The sequence below is a fragment of the Enoplosus armatus genome, chromosome 6 (genome assembly GCF_043641665.1).
Source record: "Enoplosus armatus isolate fEnoArm2 chromosome 6, fEnoArm2.hap1, whole genome shotgun sequence".
Taxonomy (NCBI): Eukaryota; Metazoa; Chordata; class Actinopteri; order Centrarchiformes; family Enoplosidae; genus Enoplosus; species Enoplosus armatus.
Genome location: NC_092185.1, coordinates 18274820 through 18286968, shown reverse-complemented (window position 1 = coordinate 18286968; position 12149 = coordinate 18274820).

Genomic DNA, 12149 nt, shown 5'->3' with positions numbered 1-12149 from the left:
TTTTGAGGCGCACACAAGGCCGCTAGCCTGTTGAAGTTGACCTGAGGGTATTTGTCCTGGTTGAGGCCTTTGAAAATAAACAAGAGGACAGAGGAGCTTAGTCTTGTGAAGCGGTGAGATTTCAGGGGCAGAGGAAAACAACAATTACCCAAAGCGTTATGGACATTAAGTGCTGAATGAGAGCTGTCCAGAGGTAGGACTCTCTGAGTAAATAAGCAAAGCGGGGATACTATCTGCCATGCCGTGGACATCGATGAAAGGGAGTAATAGAAAAACATAAATATACTTTATCTGACTCTGCACTGACCTCCTTTGTCAAAGTGCTACCGCTGGGTTGGAGGTGTTGGGTTTCTGTCAGCTAGGCTCTGTCTCTATACTCAGTTTTCACATAATTAAGGCTTCATACTTTTGTATAAAGCCTTAATGTTACAACGAAGGCCTCTCTCCCAGTCAACAATGACCTGAGGTAGCCGAAAACAATAGTGTGTGTGTTTATAAGGCAGTGCAGCTGCAAGGGGCTGGTGTATCAGTTCAACAATGTGCAACAGGATTGCAAAACGCTGTGTTTACTCGTCTTCCGCCCACTCGTCTTGGCTGTTTAATTCCTCTACTCTTTCGAGGATTTGGCAACAGGGCCAATGGGTCTTCCTTGAATGCTCCAATGACCATCGACTGATGAGCTCCCACAGGCTTTAGATCCTCTGCAACATAGCTAAGATAAAGTGCTCTTCTACATATGCATCTTCTCTCTTGAACTCCCTTGTCCTTAAACTATTTACTTTTCCCCTCCCTATGCTTATCCAGTATCAGAGCTCACTAGAACACCCTCCATATAACGTATACATGCTTCAGAATGAACACAAGGTATTCCCTGTGACTGATTTGACCTCATGTGAAAGAGTGACATGTGAAAAAAAAACTGCCTATAGGGAATAGGAAACAATTAGTCCAAGGCTGTGTTTTTGTTGGTCCTAATTAACACCACAGTTAATGGCCTCACAAAGATCTGTTTGCTGTAAAAGACAAAAAAGCTGTTATTCATCCCGAGGTGCCCCCATGACCTTGTAAACAAACAAGTGCTACAAAAGCTGTGGCAACCTTTAATTTCTGCCCGCCACCGCAAGATGCCTGACATCAGAGCGATGATGACAGTTTACAAAGTCTAGACGTTTTAGGTTATTTTACGATAACCGCTCACTACGCCTTTGCTGTTTGAGCACACGCACCAAACACAAATCATGCCCATCATCCAACTGCCCTCTCTCTGCCTCCAGTTTGGTGTTTGAGGGCATGCAAACAATTGTTGTGATTCTAGGAAGTGGGGGATATCAGTGCAGGCCAATTGGCCCTGCATAGACACGCACAGTTAGCACAGCAAGGAAGAGCCTTGGCCTTGCCGCTGCGATAATGTTGTGGCTCACTGGGTCACCATGAGTTCCTAATGACCCAAACAAATACATCCTCTATCCGTGTGTGCTTCATCTGCCTGGTATTGATTCTATTCTCCCCGTTCGTGCCATCGCATGTGCCAGTGTTGATAGGGGACGTTTATGAGCAATTACCAACAATTACGGTTGTCAAGCTTGCTCCATTTGCATGAGAATGTTTTTTTAATTGTGTTTGCGCTAGCACCCAAGCATGAGAAGGCTTTTGTCACAAGAAGACTGGCTGTGGCACTCAAGCATAAGCCTCTCTTACACATAGTTCCCGGTAAATTACTGGCATAACCTTTCATTCAGAAACAAACGTCTTGCGCCTTTTCACACATGCCACGGCAATGCCGGAGTAGATGGGGCAAGGGACAGTCCAGGAGATGGCGGTAAAGCAACACTTACGATTGGCAACCACCATAAAAGTCAACAGAAGAAGAAGAAGATGAAGCAAGGCTGGATGAACGTGTATGTGGCGGAAGACGTCTCTTGAAATGGCGGGCAAGGAGCTGTTTTTGTCTGGTGCCAATGTTCTGTAATGTATTTAATATTCAACAAATCACCCGCAAAAGTATTGGTAAGGCAACCGTAAATAAGTCGCGTATTCAAATACGTCAAGGGAGTCTTGTGATTGGCTCGCTCGCTCCACGTGAAAGTGTCAGACAGGCGTAACCCTTTATGTGCTTGTCCCACAGCTGCACCAGAATTTTCCCTGAAATGTTACAAGGTGGGAAATTGGCGGTACAGATTTCCCTGAATATCGATCCCTGCTCCCATTCACACATGATCCCATACAGGAAATGTTCCTGAACATTTCAGGGATGGACTGCATGTGTGAAAGGGCCTATAGTGACCAGAGGAAATTAAGCGTATGTATGAGTATCACAAGGTCTGAGTCTGAGCATGTATGTGTGTGCCGAACATATACAAAGACAAAGCCATTTTTAGATATAATTAATTATTATTTAATTAGATTTTCTATCATAAAGTCATCATAAAGTTAAACATATATTTTCTAAGTCATTATTTTACTGAAAAGTCAAATGTTATCTGTCACATTGAGAGACTGGACATTTTAAAATGATCTATTAACAAACACCAGTTGTTTTAATCATTAACAGGAAATAACTGTAGTAGTAGTGTTCTGGGCTGTAGACGTCATACATTCAGACGTGTCTTGGCCAGTTACCATGAGATTACTGTAACTGATAATGAAAACAACATAAATTAGGTCTGGAATTTACAATAAATTCCTCCTCAGACATACAGACCTTTTTTTCACTTAAGTACTTAAAAATGACTCATGTGCATCAGTAAGAGTTTTATATGAAAACTCTAACCTACAGTCGGTTTATATGTATCATGTTTTAGTTTAGTTAAATTTATTTGCCATTAGGAGAGAAAGGATCAGACACAACTATGGCAATGTCAAGGATAACAGAATAAAGTCCAAGAGTTATTTCTGTTGTGGTGTAAAAATGTAAAAATTGTGAAGATGAAGGAGTCCAAGTGACAAGGCGACATCATACTACAGACAAACCAACACAATTGATACTTATATCACTACAGTCAACTTGGCAACACTGTAGTCTGGTGGGCATTCTGGTTCCCCTCACTCTCTGAGATATTCAGGGTTATAAAAAGACAGTGTGACACTGGTCACTAACTAATGCAGGATCAAATCGTTTTACTACAGTAACAATAAAAGTAACAACAGAGGGTCGACTGAGCAGTGAAGCACTTTTCAATTCAGAGAGTAAACGTTGATCCAGAGGCAAGAACATTGTACATGCAAGAAAAGTATTATCTTCATCATTTGTGATTAACTGGACAAATAGCTTGTTTCACTGAATGGTATTTTATATACCTGTAAACGCTCCATTGTCAGTACTGTTGGCAAGCCATGAAACCATAATATCAATACTGTGGCTTGCTGGTATGCAATCTGTTAGCTTGGCTCTACCTCTCACTCTTTCTTTCCCTCTGTCTTTTCTGTATTGGAATAAAATCAGGTTTTCTGCTCACTGGTTGTCCAACCTCTGCTGCTATTTCATAGGAACTCACTCTGTGCCACACACAATCCCACATGCACACACACACACACACACACACACACACATATACACATTCAGACAAGCTCTTAAATATATAGATAACCAGTCATACGTAGATAGACACCGACTTGGACACACATTCACAGGAACCCACTCACCTTAACTGGCAGGACTGCGAATTCCCCTCCAGAGCACGCACATTGTTGGCTTGTGGAGGAGCTGAGGAGGAAGGGCAGACGTGCTCCGGCCCCATCTCCAGTCTCCTTCAATATTTCATAAGGAACCTTTCTCCTGTCCCCTGGAGCCCAGAGGCCTTCCCCTGCATGCAGCTTCAATTCTTTATTCTTCCACTGCAAACAGCTGTCACTCGTCTCCCGACAGGAAATAAAGGAAGTTCCAAAAACCCTTTTGCATACTTTTACTAAACTATTTGCCCTGATCATTCATTTCCTCTGGGCTTCCCGCAGTGTTACGCTTTGTGCCGCCTTGGGAGTTGGATGAACTGGTCAGATTTTTGTTTGGCCTTCTAGCAATGAGTGTTGTGGTCAGTAAGATTCCAGGTTAATGGGTGAAATTACGCAAAAATTGGATTTGATGCAATACTGAGTCAGGAACACACCAACAGCAACGAGGGATACAATTCAAGCAGTATGTGTATTGTGTGAACACAATCTCTAAACCCATCTCTAAAGAGCTGTATATCTATAAAAGACAAGAAAAGCTGCTCTCTATATATTAGGAATCTATCCAAAGAACTCCAAATTCACCAAAAGTGAACAAATAATGATAGATATGTGTCTTCTACATGCTAAGAGATCAACTGCACTGTTTTGGAAAAAGACCAATGTGCCAAACGTTACATTTTGGGTGAGACAAATGTTATCGAAAAGGTGACATATATACAAAAAGGGAGGCAGGATTTCTCTGAGAAAATAAGGGCTTGGGGAATGACTGATTTGTGATGTAAACCTCGTGGTTCAGTACAATAAGTTTTAACTTAAGTGAGTGATGAGGTGCCCTTGACTGTATTGCACTTTTGAGATGTATACATAGAAGTATACTGGGAACAAAAAAACTTCAGCAGTCACCCGGTAAAAGGAGCTAACATCAGCTATCTGGCTGAGCACTATCCTGGGAAATATGAATAAACATATAAACACACATAAAACACAGATTGAAAAGTCAGGTTCCATCCTTAAAGCTTCCATGAAGTATAGTTTCTTTCTTTGTTGTGGTAATTTATGAGTTTTCCCTCCCTTTCTGCAAAAGTGAGCAATGATGTCAACCAGCTCCATCTTAAAAAAGTGGCCCTGTCAAGAACACTGCCCTGTCTAAAATATTCACTGATTCTGACTAAGGAGTAGCCACCACAGGTGAGTCAAAGTCAATATGGTTCTCCACAAAAAAGGTTTGGCTCTTAACTCATCTTCTACTCTGGGGCAGTTTTAAGAATACGCTAAAACAAAATAAGAACATTTGCTGCTTTATTTACTGCTTTTCTCCCTTTCACCAGCTCCTGTACCTGACTAGACAGCAGTGGTTGTTAAAACCCAAATCCAGGCTTCAAAGTGTTCTCATAAAAACCAAGATACTACATATATTTCTACAGTTATTTATTTTAATCTGTTGGTCGGGTTACTGGTTATTATTTCTAGTGTTAAGTATTTAGACTTATTTTCTTATGTATAATTTTAAATGTTAATTTTAGTCTCATTAAATTACAAAAATGAAATGTAATTGACAATCAAAGGACAATATCCATACTAGTCTTGTTTTGGATAAATATATAAAGTGACTCATTGACTCAGCAGTTAGCGCAGTGTCCTCTCAGCTGGAGGGTTCTGGGTTTGAAGCCCTGACAGTTTCTGTGTGGAGGGTCTGTGTGCCTCGATGTCCCCCTCAGCCTAAACACATGTAAATCAGGTGGACTGGAGTAATTGAGAATGTTGTCTGTCTTTGAGTCAGACCTGCAATGGTGCAGTCCGTCACAGTAAAATGGATGGGAATGGACTCCATCATTGCAGTCCATGTTTCCTAACACATACTAAGATTGGCTCCAGCATGGCTGTGATTGAGAATAGGAATAGATTGTTATAGATAATAGATGGATTGGCCTAGTCCTACCACGAAAGGGAAGCCACTTATCACACATTCTGTGAAATAAAAGTTATTTTATTTACTGACAGAGCGAGAGAACATTATATTTAGGGTGTACTTATGACAAACATCTAATGGTTTGAAATTGCTGTTTGGTTTTGGCAGCGGGCAGAAAGCTTTATGACACCCGGGTTGAAGTAAAATGTCTGCAGACATAATTCACTTGATGCAAAAACAACCTCCATTGGCCTCAGTCTAATTATTCAGAGGGTTTTTACAAGCCTTCATAAGTATGTTTGTGTTTCTGACAGCTCTCTCTATTTTGTAACAGGAGTAGAGTTTTGGATAATGTGTGTCAGAAAGGGATTTAGAAGCAGATTTACAGTATTACATTTTAGTTAAAACTCTCCAATGTGATTTTTGACCACTAGAGAGCAGAAATACTCTAAACCAAACATATCAGGTTGTTACGGCTAACTTGTTAGCTAACGTTAGCGAGGCTAGCTGCCTACTTTACACATCCAGCAGACACAGAGCAACATTAGCGCTATGTGGCATCGTGTTTCTAGCCACCTGACAAATTTAGTCCAATATTTATTCAGTTCTAGTTCTAGTCTGGGAAATATCTGAGTCTTGAGCTTGCTAGCTGCTAAACTTTCCTCACCAGCCACCAGTTAACTTCGACTCTCCTGTATCTTTCTGCTTGTGCAGGCTGGAGAACCAAAAATAATGAGCTAAAAAAGTCTTATTTATAGTAGAGTGTTCATTTTTTAAAACGTTTGTTTCATACATACATTTGATTCAAAGTTAACATAATAGTACAGGGTGACGGGTACTACAACAAAAACCATACCTGTAATAGATATAAGAGAGAATAATGTGCATATGATGAAGGAAAATATTGCATTTGTCAATATTCTATGTATGATTTTTCACATTATCCTTTTTTAAGAAATAAGAATCATTGTTTTTTCTTCATCATTCTTTGTTTTTAATCTTTTCAAACATTTACATTTTCAAATACTAAGCAAAGTATCGTCACGAAGATTTAGAAATGTTTTCATTGGTTGCTATAAAAATGTGCTGTAGGTTTTCTTTGTGAGACAGGTCTTTCCACTTTCGTCTTTTACACAAAACATAGCACACATCTTCAGGAAGCACTCTTTAAGTATATCAGATGGAGTCTGTCTGTGTATTTGTCATCGTTATATTTCGCTGGCCTGTCTCCTCCAGGCTTCCTCTCCTTTGAGGCGGCGGAGGGGGATGAGACACAGATACGCCGCCCCATAAGAGGACCTGATCACAGAGATGAAGGAATGAGAGACAATCAAAGATAAGAAAATAAAAGAGATGAAAAGATGAAAGGAGGTAATCGCTGCGTCACCAGCTGAATTGCTCATTAGATCAGACCACATTCTCAGAAACGCCCAGTGTTAGGAGGAGACCGCGTGGTGTGTGTCTTTCCCATCCAACTCTTCTCTCTGCATTTGGCGCCGCTCACTTTATGCATCCCTGCACTCTTGGTGACCAACGCATTTCCTTGAGCTTCACACAGGCCAAGTCCCAATAAAAGAGGCACACTTGCGGCCACTGGAGTATTCTGTGACGTCGATGATAGTGGAGAGGCATATATTATGCTGTCGCTGTCTGTCAGTCACCCAGCTCCTCTCTCCCTGCTCCAGGCACTCCAGGCTGAAGAGCTCTGTCACACTCACTGTGAGCAACAAGCCTAATTGTTTTAAGTCAGCGTCTGTGGTTACAATCTATCTGGAATTTGAACTTACGGAGTGACAAGGTCGCAAGATAAGATGTAGTGCGCTTGTAAATAACAAATACCATTGGTCTCAAGATGAGGGATGAAGTGACTGGTGACTGTGCGGCCAGGGAGGGGAAGCGATGGTTCAACGTCAAATCGCAGCAAACAGGCCTCCGCTCGGCAGTAAACCTTCGGCCCCTTCGGAGCGGAAACATGAGTCTGCTTCTGCTGAGACACGCCAGATTCACAGAAATCCTCACAGTGCGAAGGGATGGGAAAGGAGAGTGAGGTGAAAAAACAAGCAGGGAGTGAGGAAAAAGTGTTAGGGGAGAGGGATTGATTTCATAAACCCTTTACCCCCTACCCCATCACCCTGTGCAACCCTCCAAGGTTAGGTCTGTCCATCTGGCATGTGGACTATATAGGCCAGAAGGAAGGAAACGGCAGGGGAAGGAGGATGAGAGTGAGATACCTTCCTCGCTCAGCTATTATTCTTTGTTAACCAGTTTTTAGCACTGCTCAGCCTCTCTGGTGGTTTTCATTAAGAAAGGAATCACCTTGGTTTTGCCAGGACCTCTAATCAAAACCAGACGCGTTGGAGTTTTTAATTGAAGCAAGATGGACCTCCACGTTGTACACAACTGGCTTAATGTGACAACTTATCCCATCACTACAACAGTGTTTCCCAACGGACCAGGGAGAAAAACATCCCCTCAACGAGGGAAATCTAGGGGGTTTGTTAATATCCCTCTGATTCCAGAGGGCTGTTATTGTTGAAACAGTTCCAGACTGCTATTCACTACCACATCAGCCTCTCCCTCTGCCTTACATTATTTGCATTGTGTTTGAGCCTTGTCTCTTCCTCGTCGGCTAATGTTATGACCATTAGTACAGTACCGTGGCGGCATGTGTCTGGTTCTGGCTGTTTTTGAAGCCTGAGCAGAGCAAAGCTTGGCAGTGGGAGAGTGAGGAACACATTGTGTGACTGTGTGTCCAGTGCTAGCCAGCTCTCTGGGCAGGGGAGCTTGCTTTTAGCTGAAAGAAAACAAGAGTCTGAATGAAAACGACAAGCTCAGAGCTGAGGATGTTTTTTTAGCTACAGCCAAAGCACCAGTTCCAGTTCTTGCTGTAACCCTGCCATAAAGATAGTGTTTCATTCAGCTTTCAGTCTTTATATAACCAAGGCCACTACTGAGTTTTTTCCCTCTCTTTCTCTCACATGTTGACAGTTCAGTTGAACCAAAAAATTGCATGGGGACAGATAATCTACCTGCTTCCTTCTCTTTCCCTGCCCCCTTTCCCTAATCCCCTGAGAGTGTTTGGATTACTTTGAAAAACAATATTAATAATTTGGAAATGTGGCTCCTCCGGCTCCTGCTGTGTGCTTTTCTTTCTTTGCTCATTTCCTTCTCAAAGCTCCCTTGATGTGGGGCTTGTTGTGCTGTTTTCAGAGGAGTGTGAGACCTCGGTAAGTTATATTACCCAGGCCCCTCACCATATACCCTCTCTAACCTCTGAGACCAATACACACCGACTACCTGCCTCGCACTGGATTATATTTCAGCACAGACGTCCCATATGAAACCATAAAGTTACAGCTCTCTTCATATTGCTGTGTTGGGCTAAAGCTGCTTGAGGCTGCTTGAAAAGATAATAGGATAGAGATGTTATGGAGGGGGGGGCTAAATGAAGTTGGTTTGACATGTAAATGCAGCGGACGTGTGCCAAATGTGTGCACATGAACGCAAGGAACATGTCACCGGCCACAAATCGTTTCCCACCCAGGCAGATTTACACGAGGGCAAGTCAATGAACTGTCTAGCATTCAGAAACCAAAGTCACCAAAGCCATGACCACAGGCATGAGCAGTATCCTCTGAGAGACGGAGATAAGAGGGAGGAAGTGCATATGAACAGTAAACCCTATCAATGCATATTCAATGTAATTACTGATCATAAATCAAGTTCATCCTCCATCTGTTTGCCATAGATGTGCAGTGTTCAGTTTCTCCCCCCATCCATAACTCCTTAATGTCTTACCCTGATATCTCTTTCACTCTTCCTGCTACATATGTATCTATACATCTATCTTTTCATGCCCTCCTCTCAAATCCTCCTTTCCCTCTCTGCCCTGTCTCTTCCCACCCCCATGTGCTGCAGTGCAGCTGTGTGCGAGCAGGGGCAGCGATGGAGGGGGAGATGGAAGGATGGAGGGAGGCCCAGAGGAGAGGGGCAGAAAACTGGCTGATTATTCGTAACACAGAGAGAAAACTAAGGGCTTCAATATGTCCTGTAGCATTTCAAGTGGGACAGAGGAGTCGGAGAAGCCAATTTAGTCAGCCACAAGGAGAGAGTGTTTGCTGCGTTTACAGATTGTTATTCTAACCACCCACTCTAACTAGCATCCTCAGACCCTCCTCACTCTCTTTTGTACACACTATTATTTTACCCTAAACAGGTCAGCTGCTGTGTGTGACATGAAACAAGGACGTTGTTTTCCAAGAAAAAGTTTGACTTACCCACAGAACTTCACTGCAAGCCTCACATGTGGGGAAATATTTAATAAAGACCTTCATGTTTTATGATGATTAGCATAGCATGCAAGTAGACAATCCTTCAAGGCTAAAGGTATTGAAGTAGTCAAAGGCAGCTGAAATATTGCAAACTCTCACTCAATGAGTCATTCAAAACATGAAAATACTCAGAAAGCCACACACACAGGCTCATAGCCTCTGGTCCACCAGATGACAACAGGCACTTCTCACAATGTGTGTGTGTGTGTGTGTGTGTGTGTGTGTGTGGCTTCAAAACATCCTTCTACTAGTTCCTTTAGGGATGGGAGGGGAGGGCGATGACACAGACTGTGATGAGAGGAGAGGAGGGGTCCTGCCATAACTCCCCAACATCATCCAGTGGTCTGCTCCGATACAGCACCGTGGGATCTTTCAGCGCCAAAACGAGAGCGGAGCTGCACCCACAGTGATAAGTGCATAATAGACACGAGCAGCTTGATGTGCATCCAGATTCATCTGCAGTCATGTGAGATTTTGATCAAAACAGGGAGTGGCAGAGAAGACTTGTTGATGGCCTGACCTCCCTCTGAAGCCGATAGGCCCAAAACAAATAAATCCTAATATAATCCGAGTTGTAGTTAGACACAGCATGAAGAGACTTTTGATCTACCCCTGAAATAAAACACTACTGTACATCTGCCTCAGCGAATGATCAAACCCCTTGATGTTGACTAAATGCCAAAAATATCATGCTGACCACAAAAACGCCATGTCAGTTTTTGGATCTTATGTTATCCACAGTGGAAGACGCAGACAGGACAGCCTGCAGATGAACAACCTCTCGTGACATGAAACACCCGCTTAAATGTAGTGAATACGTCTTGTTAGCCTAGATACCTTCTGCGGCTAGAGAGACCCTTGCTAACTCGGAGCTGTTAAAACAAACAGGGAGGTCCCTGAGCACAGCGCTTTGGACAAAGGTTAAAGCAATATCCCCCAGCACTATTCATTTCAGAGAATCCATCCCACTCACTGGCTTTGATCCTCTCTCTCACTCTCTGCCCCTCTTTCTCTCTTGCTAACCCTGAGCTGGTGAGGAGGAGGTGGTGGTGTGTGTGTGAGTATGCGAAGCAGAGTTCGTCGTGAAATCCTTGAAAACATCATCTCACCGACTGTAACAGCCACCGGCGCCCGTACGCTAAACACAGGATCTTTCAGTGCCGAGAAAAAGCCCGGAGCTGAACCCACAATGATAAGTGCAAAATAGGCGTGAGCAGTTTGATCTGCACCCAGATTTAAGGGCGTACATGTATGCATATGTGTGTGTGTGTGTGTGTGTGTGTGTGTGTGTGTGTGTGTATGTGAAGTTCAGCTGCTGAAGGCCCCAGAGGAAAAGCCTATCCCTCAGGCTGTTTACCTCCACCAGAGCTGTTTACTTGACCCCTGATGATTTAGATGCATAACCAAATAAAAACAGCCAGGGAAGTTCAAACAGCTAGTGACGCATAAAGGGTGCACGAGGTGGGACAGCACTGTGTTCGATGATGGCTCACAGCTGGACCTCCCCACGTCACCTACAGCATTAGAGATGAGCAAAGCAGACCAGCTACTCATAATCCTATATCAAGCCCTTTTTCAAACAGTTAAGAACTACTTGAGCCCTTTATAAATCTTCATAACACATAATTCTTAACGTGTTCCGTTGAAGTCTGTGGGTGCCGGCCAAAAAGTTAATTTCATTGAAGTCCAGCGTTCATGGGAGCAGACTAAATTTGCAGAGAGAAGCTTTTTGTAAACGAGCGCAATCTTCCTGCATGTGTGTACATAGAATCATGTATACGACTCCTGGGGCGGATTTCATCATATTTCAACATTGTGAACATTTGTACAATGTTGTTTATGTTTTGACAGGAGGAGCATTGTTGTGTAGCAACGGATCCATTTACATAATTTCTCGATGTTGTAAGCACTTACATAATGCCCCCATTCATTTGGATTGAACTGCAGCTCCCTTCAAGGCCCCTGGACCTGCAAGACTACAGGACACACACCCATACGCACACACTCAGGTCTGTGGGTTCACACAGTCTCTCACATATTATAACTGTGGACGCTTAGATTTACAGCGCAGTGTGATGCAAAGTTTTAATTTTGAGAAAATGGATGTAGAGAAAAAGACAAGAAAAAGAATAAAGACACAATTTTTTGTTTTTAAATGCAGAAAATCAAATCAAATTCATTTAGAATTGGTGTCCTACAGAGTTGTCCTATAGGTATACACAACTTCAGACACACTCAGA